Below are 15,099 nucleotides of genomic sequence, written 5' to 3' on the forward strand. Positions count from 1 at the left end.
ACCAGAGAAGACAAATGGTTCCAGGGAGGGCATGTAACTGAATGATGGTGTTTTTCCTACGGAGGGAACTCGAAAGCCTCAGTCCTAGTATCTAGAGTGGGCATCAAATCAACAAGTCCAGTGTCACCACTTCTCACCACTAGACTCTTCCTCCAGGAAGTCTTCCAGGCTGAAGTCCAATTGCCATTCATCCATCCCTTCCTCCATCCTTTTTGGCATTAGCCTTCTCCAGTCTCCAGCTATACAGTAGATAATACTGTGGCCAGATGTCACCTGAGCAGCCCTGTCTCTGGATCCAGCCCCGCAAAGCACAGGGAGCCCCACATCCCTCCTAAGCAGCAGTGTTTCTTAAAGAGTGGTTGTAGACCAGCAGAATCAGTATCACCTGGAGCTTGCTAGAAATGCAAGTCCTTGCCCTGCTCCCCCAACCCCTCCCCCCAGATCTGCTACATCAGAAGCAGCAGGTGCAATCTGTTTGTGTTTTATCAAGCCCAGTAGGTGATCCTGATCACAGTAAAGGCTGAGAACCACTGGTCTAGAGATTCCCAAGTAAGAGGTGATGGCTTCAGTTTTTCCTGTCACCTCCAGCTCTGAGTTCCTATTTCCATCCAACTAGTATGGCACAGTGGTAAAGAATCTGACTACTAAAGCAGGAGACGCAAGAGACACGAGTTCAATCCCTGGGTCAGGAAGGTCCCCTGGAGAAGGGAATGGCTACCCACTTTAGTATTCTTGCCTGGAAAATGCCATGGCCAGAGGAGCCTGGTGGGCTACAGTCCAGGGGGTCGCAAAGAGTTGGACATGACTTAGTGTTTGCATACATGCACACACACAGTTAAGATTATTAATTACTGTGAGTCATGAACAAGGGTGGCTGTGAGGTTAAGAACATGGGCTCTGGAGCTGGACCACTTGGATTTGAATTCTTGACCTCTACTCACTGTGGTCCCTGAGTGAGAGGCTTAAATTCCCTCTCCTTCAGACCGCTTATCCCTAATAAGGTTAACATCATATTCCCCACAAGGCAGCTGGGAGCCTTTGGTGTGTTCGCATGTCAACTACTTTAACAGTGCCTGGTACATAGTAGGCCTGCAGTCAACGTTCACTTTTTTTATTGCTGGTTTTGTGCAGGCGGACTCTCTTTTGCACTGTGTTGACCTAGATGTGAAATTTAGTCCTTATACCCTGATTTACGCAACACACACACACACATACCATTTACCCAAGGGCTCTGTGAATATGGTAAACTTTAGGGAGATTTGAGGAAATGGATGGTGTTTACATTACAACACTGCAAACAGTTGAAATTGAAGATTGGACAGCCTTGTTCTAAGAGGCTGATTGCTTGGTGAGCAGTCTTACGGTTTGGACTTTTTAACTTGCTCCTTTCTTGGGCTCATCAGAAACTTAACCAGCCCTCTCTTTATTCTGCAGAGTGGTTTGGCTACCTTTCCTCCAGCCCCACTTGTAAATTTTTCTCTTTGCCTCCTTTGTAAATCTGACAGCTTTTGAATAACGGGCCTTCTCATCTGACTTTCACCCTGGCTTCCTGCCTATCATGGAAGAGAGAGCAGCAGGGAAATATATTTCCCTTCGCATGTGAACTACATTATGGTACTAAGGTACCGTGCCTTAGTGACAGTCAACTTTGGTTTATCTATATATGTATATGAATATTGAGTTGGATCTGCTTATCTTATTTGTCGGAGCATGTTATGAATGTTTTCACAGACAGAACATCTGTCTGTGAATGTTTTTCCTGCTGTTTGCTGTAAACCATCACACCTGTACAACTAGGGGTTTAGTCTCAACCAGGGTCTCTGAATCTTGATACTACCTGGATAATCCTTTGTTGAGGAGGGGTGCTGTCTTTCTGGGCTCTATAGGATGTTTAGCAGCATCATTGGCCTCTACCCATTAGATGCCAGTAACATTCCCTGGTCGTGATACCAAAGTTGTCTCTAGACATTACCAGGTGTCTCTAGAACTGCCCGCCACCAACCCTCATCCCCCTACACACACTCAGTTGAGAATGGTCTAAGCTAAATCTTCTGTAGTAGTTTAAATCCATTATACCTTACTGTCTCCCAGAACTTACCTCTGTAGTGTATTTATGGTTATTGATGTTGTTTAGTCACTAAGTTGTGTCTGACTCTTTTGCGACCCCATGGACTGTAACCCACCAGGCTCCTCTGTCCATAGCATTTTCCCTGGCAAGGATACTGGAGTGGGTTGCGATTTCCTCCTCCAGGGATCGAACCAGGGTCATCTGCATTAGCAGGCGGATTCTTTACTGAGTCACCAGGGAAGCCCCATATACATGGTTAGCGGACTGTATTTATCCATTGAGTAGAAAGATGCAGAGTCCCAGCAGGTCCTGGGTCACCAGCGATTCCTAGGGAGAATCACCAACACTTTGTAACTGCATTTCCTGAAAGGCTCCACACTTAACCCACCTACATTTGAGCCAAGGACATCTTGCTCTCTCTCCAGTACCTGTTTAATCTGCTTCTTGACTCCCAAGCCCCCACCCCACCCCCCTGCTACATCAGGAAACCTCACAGGAACTAGGAATGGCCTTTGGGTTTTGGCTTATAAATACTCACAGTCTCATTTTTCTTACTGAGAAAAAAATTTTTTATCGTGTTTAACATTCTTGTTGCCGTAGTGGAAACTTTTGTTCTTTGGCGAATTTCCCATTCCAGGCATAGGGTCAGATTCCTCAGTGGAACTCTGAACATTTTCTAGGGAAGTTTCTTTCACCAGGGAGATTGTACCTTTGGTGTACGTACATGACCGAGGTTGGATTCTGTGTTAAGACTTCCCAGGATCTAAGACAGATGAGGGAAACCAGAGGAAGAGCCATGTGTCTGGGGCTCCATGGGAGGCCGTAATGAAAATCCTTTTATGGCTCCATTACTTTTTTGATTTTTTTCTTCTCCCTTACATTCTAGCATCTCAAAGCTAAGAGGAACAGCCAGTATTTCAGCCGGTATGAGTTAGATTATGCTGTGGTAACACAGAGTCCCCAGAGTTCAGTGACATCAAACAGAGGTTTCTTTCTTACTCATGCTGCTTATTCGTAGTGGGTCAACGTAAGACCTGTACTCATTATAGTAAAACTTAGGAACCAAGCCTGGCAGAACAGGCACCTCCCTAAGTGTAGGTGATCGCCGTGCCAAAGGGTAAAAGGATCTGGTTCTGACAGTTAAATGCTCTAGAATCAAGATCACTAATGATGCTTGTGTTGGTCAGGGTTCTCCAGAGAGAATTAATAGGATGTGTATATTTCTGTCCCTGTATCCCTTCCTCTCTCCTCGCTACCCTTCCTCCCTGCTTACCCTCCCTCCTTCCTGTCATGTATTTATTTTAAGGAACTGGCTCACTTGACTGTGGGGGCAGGGAAGCCCCTGCAGACTGGAGACCCCAGGAAGAGTCGGTGTTGCAGCTCAAATCCAAAGACAGTCTGGAAGCAGAATTCCTTCTTGGAGGATGTCCATCTTTTCTTTAAGGCCATTTCATTTCAGATGATTAGATGAGGCCCACGCACATTATGGAGGGTAATCTGCTCTACTCAAAGTCTACCAATTTAAATGTTTATCCTATCTAAAAAAAATTACCTTCATGCAGACATCTAGTTTTATCAAATATCTGGGATCATACCATGGTCTGACCCAGTTGACACATAAAATTAACCATCATTAACACTCAGCGTCTACTCTCAAGTCATGGGCCAGAATTAGTCACATGGCCTCACTCAGACGCAAAGAGTCCAGGATGCACGATCTATTATTATGTGCCTAGAGGGAGGAGTGGAAACCAGTGATATTGATGAAGCACCAATAACGATCACAGCTGTGAATTCTGTTACCTGAGGATTAAAGAAAGCCTCAGTCCACGTGGTCCCCATTCCAATGCATTCTGCAAAGTTGATGTAGAAATAGTTTTATTTTTCAGTTGTTTTACTTGATTGGAGTATATTTGATTAACCTGGCTTCCCTGGTGGCTCAGTCAGTAAAGAATCTGCCTGCAATGCAGGAGACCTGAATTCAATCCCTGGGTTGGGAAGATCCCCTAGAGAAGGAAATGGCAATTTACTCCAGTACACTTGCCTGGAAAATCCCATGGACAGAGCAGCCTGGCAGTCTACAGTCCATGGGGTCACAAGAGTTGGACATGACTTAGTGACTAAACCACCACTTTGTTTACAATATTGTGTTAGTTTCAGGTGTACAGCGGAGTGAATTAGTTATACATACACATATATCCATTCTTTTTCAGATTCTTTCTCATATAGGTCATTATAGAATATTGGGTAGAGTTCCCTGTGCTATATAGTAGGTCCTTATTTGTTATCTATTTTATAGATAACGCATAGATGTTAATTATGAACTTCTGATTTATCCTTCACCCCCATCTTTCCCCCTTGGGTAACCACAAGTTTGTTTTTGTGATTTCTGAGTCTGTTTTTGTTTTGTAAATAAGTTTATTTGCATCACTTTTAAAAATAGATCCCACATATGAGTGATGTAATGATAATTGTCTTTCTCTAACTTATTGCACTTAGTATGATTATCTCTAGGTCCATCCATGTTGCTGCAAATGGCATTATTTCATTTTTATGCCTGTTGTAGTATTTCATTGTACATATGTACCACATGTTCTTTATGCATTCCTCCGTCGATGGACATTTAGGTTGCTCCTATGTCTTAGCTATTGAAAACAGTGCTGCGGTGAACATGGTGGGGGGCATGTATCCTTTCAAATTATGGTTTTCTCCAGACATATGCCCAGGAGTGGGATTGCTGGATCATACAGTAACTCTACTTTTAGTTTTTTAAGAACCTCCGTACTGTTCTCCATAGTGGCTGTGCCAATTTACATTCCCACCAACAGTGTAGGAGGCTTGGTTTTTCTCCACACTCTCTCTAGCATTTATTAATTGTAGACTTTTCAATGATGGCCATTCTGACCAGTGTGAGATAGTACCTCATTGTGGTTTTGATTTGCATTTCTCTAATAATTAGCAGTGTTGTGCATCTTTTTATGTGCTTTTTGGCCATCTGTATGTCTTCTTTGGAGAAATGTCTATTTAGATCTCTGATCACTTTTTTTTCCGTTTTTTTTGTTTTTGTTTTTTGTTTATTTTTTTACTTTACAATATTGTATTGGTTTTGCCATACATTGACATGAATCCGCCATGGGTGTACCTGTGTTCCCATCCAGAACCCCCCTCCCACATCCCTCCCCATCCCATCCCACCACGTCATCCCGGTGCACCAGCCCCGAGCACCCTGTACCATGCATCGAACCTGGACTGGCGATTTGTTTCACATATGATAATTTACATGCTTCCATGCCATTCTCCCATATCATCCCACCCTCGCCTTCTCCCATAAAGTCCATAACACTGTTCTACACATCTGTGTCTCTTTTGCTGTCTTGCATACAGGGTTATCATTGTTTGTTTATTTTTGATGTGGAATTAGTTTTAGACTGAGACTTGCCTGCCCTCTTCGCTCACAGGAGAGGTTATGAGGGGTGGGTTATGACACGTCCTGGCCTCCAGTGGTACTAAATTTTAAGATTGTTACTAAACATCTTCCTCTGTTACTTCTTTACTATTTCCTTTACTATTTTCTGTGTGTGATGTTGCATTCAAGAATCCTTGCATGTTGTGTACTCGAAGAATGCCCTGAAACAGTAATTTGGCCTTTGTGACTTTCTTTTTAGTACAGAGTCTTCAGGTTGATTTTTCTTGCTTGGATGAGAAAAGGCTCAGTTGTTAGGCCTCACTTTGCCATTCACGCACGCTATACTTCTGACAAGTCCCTCCCTAGTCTGGGCCTAGTTTCCCCAGCTATCTAGAGGGGCACTGAGCCCTGGGATCTCTATGTTTCCTTCTGGATCTAACGTTCTGGGCATCTTTGGTCCATACCCTCTCCTAGTGACCTGCGCCCTCCAGAGCCAGGGTTTGTGGACTGGCTGCCTGGTTGGGTCCAGTGGGGGCTGCATGACAGGGTTCTCCTCCATGAAACTGGCAGGGTCACTCTGGGTTCTCACTTGAAGCTGTGGCCTCATTAGTGCTCTGGCCATGCTGGGTTCATGAGCCCAGAGAGAATCCATTCTTCAGCCCAGCTCGGAAGCACCATCTCCTTTTCTGGTTGGTGGGGGAGCCCAGGGCAAGGATGTATCGCACTGCAGCTCTGGGAAGCATGCAGAGGAGAGGACTAGGAGATGGGAACCATCCATCTTACCTAAAAGTGGGGTCTGGGAGCCAGGCCAGCCCTTTATGGCCATCCAGGCAAACCTAACCCCCAAAGAGGAGAGTTTTAAGGACCTCAACATGATTTGCTGTCACAGTATTCATATTTGTTGCTTCCAGGACCCATCCCAACCAGTTGTTTTGTAGCTCCAGTGAGATAGTGTTGGAGAAAGGACCTAGAAAGCTATACATGCTGTTCAAACATTAATTAATATTATCAGGACTTCCCTAGGGGTCCTCTTCCCTAAGAGTCCATTGTGAAATGCAGAGGATGCAGGTTCGATCCCTGCTCCAGAAACTAAAATGCCACATGCCATGGAGCAGCTAAGCTTGTGCGCCCCAGCTGGAGAATCCACGTGTCACACTGCCCTGCATGATGCAATTAGGACCCAAAACAGCCAAATAAATATTAAAAAAAAATAAACAAAATGTTTCCTCTGAAGGAGCCTGTTTCTTTCAATCAGAAACTAGAGGATCATGATGCATGCATGCGTGCTCAGTCACTTCAGTTGTGTCTGACTCTCTGCGACCCCATGGCCCATGGCCCTCCAGGCTCCTCTGTCCATGGGATTCTCCAGGCAAGAGTACTGGAGTGGGTTGCCAGTTCCTTCTCCAGTGATGAAGTATGAAGTGAGTGAAGTGAAGTCGCTCAGTCGTGTCCTACTCTTTGTGACCCCATGGGCTGTAGCCTACCAGGCTCCTCCGTCCATGGGATTTTCCAGGCAAGAGTACTGGGGTGGGTTGCCATTTCCTTCTCTGAGAGGATCACAGTAGCCCCCTTAAAAAAATTATTATCATGTGCTTCCTTATTCCATAGATATTTTGGCGCTAGGAATGGAAAGGTGAACAGAGGCACTAAGTTTATTAGAATACATCATGATGCCAGATCTCAACATACTCTGGATGGGCAAAGCTTATAGGAACTCAGAGAAGGGATCAGTCGATTCTGCTCGTCAGAGTGGAAGCCTCCCTAGGAACAGTGACTGTAAACTGGGTCTTAGCGTCAAGGACTTTATAGGAGGAAGCAAAGGGCACCGTAGGCAGAAGGCTCTGCACGAGCAAAGGTCAGAGTGCTGGTTAGGCTTAGGGAGACCTCGGGAAGCTGAACCTGGCTGCTGGGTGAGGCGAATGGGACCAAGTGAGGGGAAAGCATGGGACCAAGTGAGGGGAAAGCAGCAGGGCGTTGGTGATTACATTGTGAAGGATCTAGAATAGCATAGGAGTTGGGTCTTCGCTGAGTTTTGTTTTCTTTTAATTACCAGATGTAGAAAAACTTTCTAATTTCAGTATCGGCTTGGGGAAAAAAAAAAAAAGCTATTGCTCTAGATCTATTGAGAAGCTGCCTGTAGATTGATAATGGGCAAAATGTAGGTTTCATTACAGAGGTGCTGCACTGTCCTTTTCATTTTGCTACTCTCCTACCTCTTAGAACTTCCACGTAGAGTAGAGAGGTCTCCCTGCTCTCGCCTGGTCATTTTAAATATTCAAGTAGGAGATAGGAGGCAGAATCTTATTTTAAAACTTTGTTCAGTTGCTAAGTCAGGTCCAACTCTTTAAGGAATAAGTGCTTATTTTAGAAAGTGTAGGAAATAAAACAGTAAAGAAGAAGAAGAAAAATACAAGTAATTCTACCTTCCCGACAAGTTTGGTGCTACTATTTGGGTAATTCCTTCTAGCGAGCATTTGAGGGTGGACACCTTGTCTTGCCTCCCTCATAGATCAGTTGGTAAAGAATCTGCCTGCAATGCAGGAGACCCCAGTTCAATTCCTGGGTTGGGAAGATCCCAGGGGGAAGGGACAGGCTACCCACTCCCTTTTAAGTTAGAGATTGCGAGTAAGTATTCTTGGGCTTCCCTTGTGGCTCAGCTGGTTAAGAATCCGCCTGCAATGGTGAGAGACCTGGGTTCGATCCCTGAGTTGGGAAGATCCCCTGGAGAAGGGAAAAGCTACCCACCCCAGTATTCTGGCCTGGGGTCCATGTAGTCTGACTACGGTCCATGGACTCGCAGAGAGTCAGGCACGACTGAGTGACTTTCACTTCATCACTTCACCTTGTCTTGCATGTTGCCTTTCTCACTGTATGAACCTGACCCTGGTAGGAGCTTCATCTGCATTGTCGATTGATACAGGGAGGTTCCCCTAGACCCCTTGAGGGAAAACTGGTTGAATAGAACCAGGTATGTTCAAACCCCAAATATGTCCATTCACTACCTGCAAAGTTTGGCAGTTTTCTCTCTAGGCCTCAATTTCTTCATCAGTAAAATAGGAACAATGAAAATAACAGTATCTCGACACTCAAGTATGTGTATGCTAAGTCGTTTCAGTCGTGTCCCACTCTGGGCAACCTTATGGACTGGAGCCTTCCAGGCTCCTCTGTCCATGGGATTCTCCAGGCAGGAATACTGGAGTGGGTTGCCTTGCCCTCCTCCAGGGGATCTTTCTGACGCAGGGATTGAACCTGAGTCTTTTACGTCTCCTGCACTGGCGGGCGGGTTCTTCACCCCTGGCACCACCTGCATGTGTACACACTCAGGAGTGGAGACCAAATAAGTTCTTTTGTGCAAAGGACATAGGAAGGGGCCTTGCACACAGGAAGTGGTTCACATTTGTTAATGGGGTTTTTTTTTACTGCCCTCTGGGTGAGTCCAGCTCCTGCCCCTGGGGGTGGGGGGAGGAGGGTTGGGGGGGTGTTGCAGGTGGAGAACTCTGCCTGTGAGAACTGTCTTTCTGTCTCATTGTCCTACACAGCAGGAGAAGGTCAAGCCTGTTAAGTCCCAGAATTAGGTTTGTGAACAAGCCAGGGTCCTAGTGCTTGTTGTCAGCTTTTTCCTGTGTAGCTCCACTATCCCCACAGCCTCCTTCCTGTGTATATTTCTCCCCATGGGCTTTCCAGGCAGGCTGTCCCTTTAAGAAAGCAGCCACAAGCTGTGTACTCCACCGGTAGTCCGGCCTCCCCTGCTGGGTGCCTCCTTAGGCTGCAGCTGGGACCCTCCCGGGCTGGATTTGTGGGCTGGACCCTCCCTAGGAAGGAGGCTGCTTTGTGTCAAGTGCACACCCCCAGGAATCCATGCCCAAGAAAGGACTTTCTGGCCAGAGCCCCCCACTGCAGCCCTGGGCTCCCATCCCTCTGCCCTGGCTCTGGGACATACAAGGATCATTCTTAAAGACTGAGCTCAGGATCCCTAAAAAGAAAGTTAGAAAATAGCTGGATAAACTTGGGAAGTGAGAGAAACCTCCGATTATGGATTACAGTTTTGGGATTGAGTCTGGTGATTCTTGCTGGATGGAATCTGATGGGTAAATGTGGGAAGGAGGAGATGGGGGGTGGGGTGGGCGGGGGGTGGAATTCCCAGTGGGTAGGGAGCCTTGGACTTGGGGCCAGCCCCACCCCTCCTCCTAGTAGTTGTCACCCTTGAGGCAGGGAGCTGAGGATTGACATCTGAAAATCTCTGGAGCCAGGCCCGAGGGGTGAAGATCAAGGAGGGGCAGATGTTAGTTTTCTCTCATTTGGGGAAAACCAAGTGTGGCCTGGGAGGGCTGTGTGCGAAGATACCCCAGGCCAGAAGCAGTGAGCGACACTGTGATTCTGCCTCAGCTGGGAACTCAGGGGTGAGGGGACAGACCAGGCCCTGGGCTTGGTCTCCAGGGCTCTGGGACCCGGTCAGCTGCCCATGAGCGACAGCAGGCAGGGCTGGAGCGGGAGGAGGCAGGTCTGCCCAGGGTTGGGAAGAATGAAGGCCTGTTGTTCCAAAGCCTGGGAACGTTGCCCTGGGGGGAGGCCCACGCTGCCCCAGCTCAGCCTGAGCAGGCGTGGGGGAGGGGTCCGTAGGCAGAAAGGAGCTGACCTGGTATCTCCCCACTTTGCAGGTCCCCCAGCCCTATTCCTGAGGCTTGGGCACAGGTGAGCTGCCTAGCTGAGAATGCCCACATACGGTTGGGAGGGCTGGGGTCTGTGATCCCCACAGAAGATGCAGGCTACAAAAGCTGGTTCAGTCCCTGAGTTCCAGATCAGAGATGCTCACTGCCAAATTCTGCTCCAAGAGTCCTTTCCGCTGTTCCATCTTGTGCCAGGCTGTGGCTGAGGGTTTACTGAGATTGAGAAAAAAAAAAAAATGCCATGATGGAATTGGGAGGGTGTGAAGATCTGGATGGAGAAGGCAATGGCACCCCACTCCAGTACTCTTGCCTGGAAAATCCCGTGGATGAGGGGCCTGGTGGGCTGCAGTCCATGGGGTCGCTAAGAGTCAGACACGACTGAGCAACTTCACTTTCACTTTTCACTTTCCTGCATTGGAGAAGGAAATGGCAACCCACTCCAGTGTTCTTGCCTGGAGAATCCCAGGGACGAGGGAGCCTGGTGGGCTGCCGTCTATGGGGTCGCACAGAGTCGGACACGACTGAAGCGACTTAGCAGCAGCAGAAGATCTGGAAAGATGTTTTGGATACGAGATTAAAGCTGTCTTTGACAAGTGACAATAATAATTAGCATTTATTCTGTACACTGAATGTGCCAGTCATAGTGCCAAGGGCTTTTGGGGTACCATTTTGTTTCATCCTTGCAGTAATTGTTTGAGTCATGAATAGTTTTGGAGATTTTTTTTAGAAATATATTTTATTATTTATTTGGCTGCACTGGTGTTGTGGGATCTTTCAGTTGAGGCATGTGAACGCTTAGCTAGGGCATGTGGGATCGAGTTCCCTGACCAGGGTTTGAACCAGGGCCCTCTGCATTGGGAGTGCAGAGTCTTAGCCGCTGGACCACCAGGGAAGTCCCTGGTGATTTTTATGGATGAAGAAACTGAGGCTCAGAGAGGTGAAGGATACAGAGCTGGTAAATTGCAGAACCAGGACTTGAACGTCTTCATTCATTCAATCGTTCATTCCTGTGTTGGTTTAAAAATGTTGAGCCTGAGAGCCTTTTGTGTGCCAGCGATTCTGATGGGCACTGAAGACATGGCTGGGCACTAAGTTGGGGGAAGCCTGACCAGCCTAACTCCACAGCCCAGTCCTCAGCCTCAGGCAGTCTTTCAATGGAACCCAGAGACCCTGGGAGAGAGTTGTGTTGAGAACTCTGCTTGAGAATGTTCTCTGCCTTAAATGTTTCATTTTGTTTTCACTTTAATAATAATCTTAAAAATGAATGCATTCATTCTGAATCATCTGAATAGGCATCACAGAACCTACTGCTGGCCTGAGATTTTAGTCCCCTAGTTTATGCTTCTGTGCGAGTTGGCACCAAGTGGTTTCCTAAAATGATAGTCTTTAACGTTAATGCTTTGTTTCTTAAACCGGATTCTGCATTGTGTGCTTGGAAGGCCCAAATACCAAACATTAAGAAAGGCTACAATGACTCTACTGCAGGGAGGGGGAGGTGCCGTAAGGGTATCCTGGGAAGAGATGGTTTAACATCCCTTCTCTCCCTCAGGACAGAGTGAACTGGACTCAGTCCAGGGGGGAGTGAAGCAGCATGGATTTCTGATCTTGCAGGCTCCCGGTCTCCAGGATCAAGGGGGACCCAGTCCAAAGATTCAGAGAGGAACATGCAAGTCAGGAAAGAGGAAAGTCCCTGAATTAGGGGCAGGGAGCCCCATTTCCAACACACCCTCTCTGACCTCTAGCAAACGGATGCTTCTCTGTAAGTCTTTCCAGATGGGGCAGCTTGTGCCGAGGCTGGGAAGGGAAAGTGCCAGGCCTCCTGAGAGCGCTGTGTGGTTTCCTCCTGAAGAGGGGTGTTCTCTGGCCACCCCAGAACTTCAGACCTCTCCCAGCGTCCAGCTGTTGGGTGAGAAGGCCAGAGCAGGCTCCCTGACATCTGAAACTGTGGATGCAACCCAGACCTCGACACCCTGGACACGAGCAGGCGCATTGTGCTGGCCTCAAGCCTTGGCCCTTGGACAGGGCTGGGTGACGGGCACTCCGGGTGGATCGGAGAGCCCGCCGGTGCAGGAGGCCAGAGACGAGACCCAGGACCCAGACCGCCCCTTCCTCATCGTTCACCTCTTGTTCCTCCTCCTCCTCTTCCTGCTGAGGTCTTGGGTCTTGCTGTGAGGTCACTTGTGGTCATACCTCCCTGTGAGTAACGGGCTCATTATCTTTATCCTCTGGTTCCTGTCCTTTCCCTGGATCCTGACTGATCATCCTGGGCTTCCTCTTCCAGACCTCTCTCTGGCCCCATCCAGCTCCTGCATTAGGAGTCGGCAAGCTGTGAAGTCCTGAGGGCACAGAGTTTGACTTTGGGGGCCACAAGGTCTCCGTCACTCTCACTTGACTCTAACAAGTTGGTTCCCCGTGGCCAGCTGGACTCCTTAACGTGTTGCGCCCACCCGCTTCTACATTTCTGGGCCCAGCTTCGGGACTGAGTCCTTCTCATTCCCCCATGAGCCCCAGTCTCCAGCCGTCTCGCCCAGCCTGCCCGCCCTTGAAATTACTCGTCTCTTTCCTGCCTCTGAACTCCTGCCTGTGCAGTCCCCCTAGTCCCCCCCGACACCCCCCGCCCAATCCTATCTACTCACAAGATTTTGACTCCTTGTTCAGGTCAGCTGTTCTCTGTTTGTGTCCTGCGATGACCCTGTATCCCTGAACCCTCTCCAACACAGCGAATTCTCCTCTGTGATTCTGTCACTTCATACTTGCCTTCTCACCCTACACTTTAGTAATTTGTCCCTCACCGTATCTCTTCAAGGGCAGGAATTGATAGACTTGGCTATTTCCCCTGCCTCCCCCATCCCTGGCTCTGTGCCTGCCAGGCAGCAGGCAGGCAGGAAGTCCTGTTGGCACAAAGGCTCATGACCTGTCCCTTCCCCACTTCCAGAGCCCCTGCCCCAGCTGGTGGCTTTCTGGGGTCTAGCCGAGCCATTTTGGGAAATCAAGATCTCGTCAGGCCCTGAAATACCCAGAGCCAAATCCATCTCTGGGCCTGTAACCTGAGCCTCCCCATTCCCTGCACCCCATGATCAGGTGGCCCTGTTTGTTTTGATATCCTGTGAGGGGCCCAAGTGGGGACACAAGAGATCCTGATTTCAAAGCAAGAATTTTCTCTGGTAGCCGCTGAAGGCCAGGCCCCTGCCAACTCCCGGGCTCCTGTGTTAGCATTTTCAGTTAATTAAGAAAACAAGCCCTGAATCCCTCGCTGCGATGGTTCTGCAGATTCAGGGCAGAAGGTGCACGTCAGCGTGCAGGAAAGGCCTCCCAGCTTCTGTAGGCAAGGTGAGCCAGAGAGGTGCTGCCGTGCCTTCTCAGCAAAAGAAGGTGCTCTGAAATTGCATCCTGGGCAGCCGACTCCAGGCAGGGCCCAGAGTGTGAATTTCTGCTCCACCTGCTCTTCCCAGGGTGTTTTCTGAACGGATGGAGGATGGATCCAGGCCAAAGGGATGAGAGTAGCAGACGAGGATTCGAGAGCCTGGAATTTGCCAGTCGTCTTCTCCAGAACCAGGTTATTCCAGCTTCCTGGCTGGTGGAAGCGAGCAGTGAGAGGTGGTCTGGGGGTGGCTTTAGCTGGGCTGACCTGCCAAGGGGGAACCCCCGGTCAGGGCTGTTGCTCACCCATGCAGAGACTTGGTGTGAATTTAAAAGGGTATTTTTTCTTAAGGGAAATGTAGCTAAATATCAATTGATTGCTGCAGAAGCTGCCCAGCCCACCCTCTTCCTGGCCCACCCTCTGTAGGGTACCTGGCAGTAATGCCGGGCCTCCACCAGCGCCCTTCCCTGACATAGGTGTCATTTGACATCTGTGGGGATTGGAGTTGGGCTTCTGGGCGGTACAGGAGCACAGCTGCTCCAGGCGTTGGTGCTGAGGGTCCAGCCTGTGTCTTCTCTTCCAGGTGTGCTGGCCCTGCAGCCACCGTGAAGTCACACAGCCCCGTGGAAGGGGGATTCTCTTGCACAGCCTGCATGCAGTGGTCCTGCTGCCCTTGGGCAGAGGGCGCAGGATGGAGACCCAGTCCTGCTCTACCACCGCTAAACAGTCCAGGACAAATCATTTGGCCTTTGTGAACCTGGTTTCTAATGGGAAGGGGGATGAGGCGCACACAGAATGTGTGTCCAGAAGGTGTAGGTGTGTGTAAATATTGGATAGAGTGTTAGTCGCTTAGTCCAATTCTTTGTGACCTGTGGACTGCAGCCCACCAGGCTTCTCTGTCCATGAAATTCTCCAGACAAGAATAATAGAGTAGGTAGCCATTCCTTTCTCCAGAGGATCAATCTTCCCGACCCAGAGATCGAACCCGAGTCTCCTGCACTGCAGGCAGATTCTCTAGGGTCTGAGCCACCAGGGATGTTCCAAATATTGGCTAAGACATATGCATACCTGGCCTGGCTCGGGCAACCTGGCTTCCTCCCCCATTGGATGTCTGTCTTGTTCCATCCTGCCTACTAGCCAGGTGTCTGGCTCCCTGAAAAGATGCCGGGGAGGAATAACAAAGATGTGATTAGTTCCTGCTCAGCCTGGGGAAGAAGGGGTTGTAGGGTGAGCTCTCCATATCTGGTTTAACTGTCCAAATGAGCAACAGTTGGTAGCAGCTATTTTTTGACTTTTGAGACCCTTGCCTTTATCCCCTGGGGAATCTCAGGACTCCTTGCCTTCCCCAAGTAATGACGACTTCACTCACAGGGAAGGCCGTATTCTGCAGGAAGGTGGGGTCATTTGGGGAAAGCACGTCTCTCAAAAAGTGAGAATCATGGTGGTGCTCTAGAGTGGGACACAAGTCATTTGAGGTTTTGAGGGGGAGTTTCAGATCTTTCTCTTTTTTTTCATTTCCTCCCTCTTCCCCTTGCTTCCCCCCTGCCCACTTATTTTCCCTTTTAATTTCCAAATCAGTCCTTATGTTGTATAGCGG

General features: G+C 48.6%; 1 protein-coding gene and 1 non-coding gene across 6 annotated transcripts in view; one reads left to right on the forward strand and one right to left on the reverse strand.

Annotated features, from left to right (window-relative positions):
* The window catches only part of DAAM2 (dishevelled associated activator of morphogenesis 2), a 127,245-nt gene that overhangs the window by 25,042 nt on the left and 87,104 nt on the right, over nt 1-15,099 (forward strand). The gene's annotated exons all lie outside the window — the stretch shown is intronic.
* Nucleotides 10,961-11,033, reverse strand: TRNAG-CCC (transfer RNA glycine (anticodon CCC)). Its single transcript has one exon. It is a non-coding gene; the product is annotated as a tRNA-Gly (tRNA).

Source organism: Giraffa tippelskirchi, chromosome 8, assembly GCF_054371585.1.
Source record: "Giraffa tippelskirchi isolate mGirTip1 chromosome 8, T2T-mGirTip1v1.2.pri, whole genome shotgun sequence".
Taxonomy (NCBI): Eukaryota; Metazoa; Chordata; class Mammalia; order Artiodactyla; family Giraffidae; genus Giraffa; species Giraffa tippelskirchi.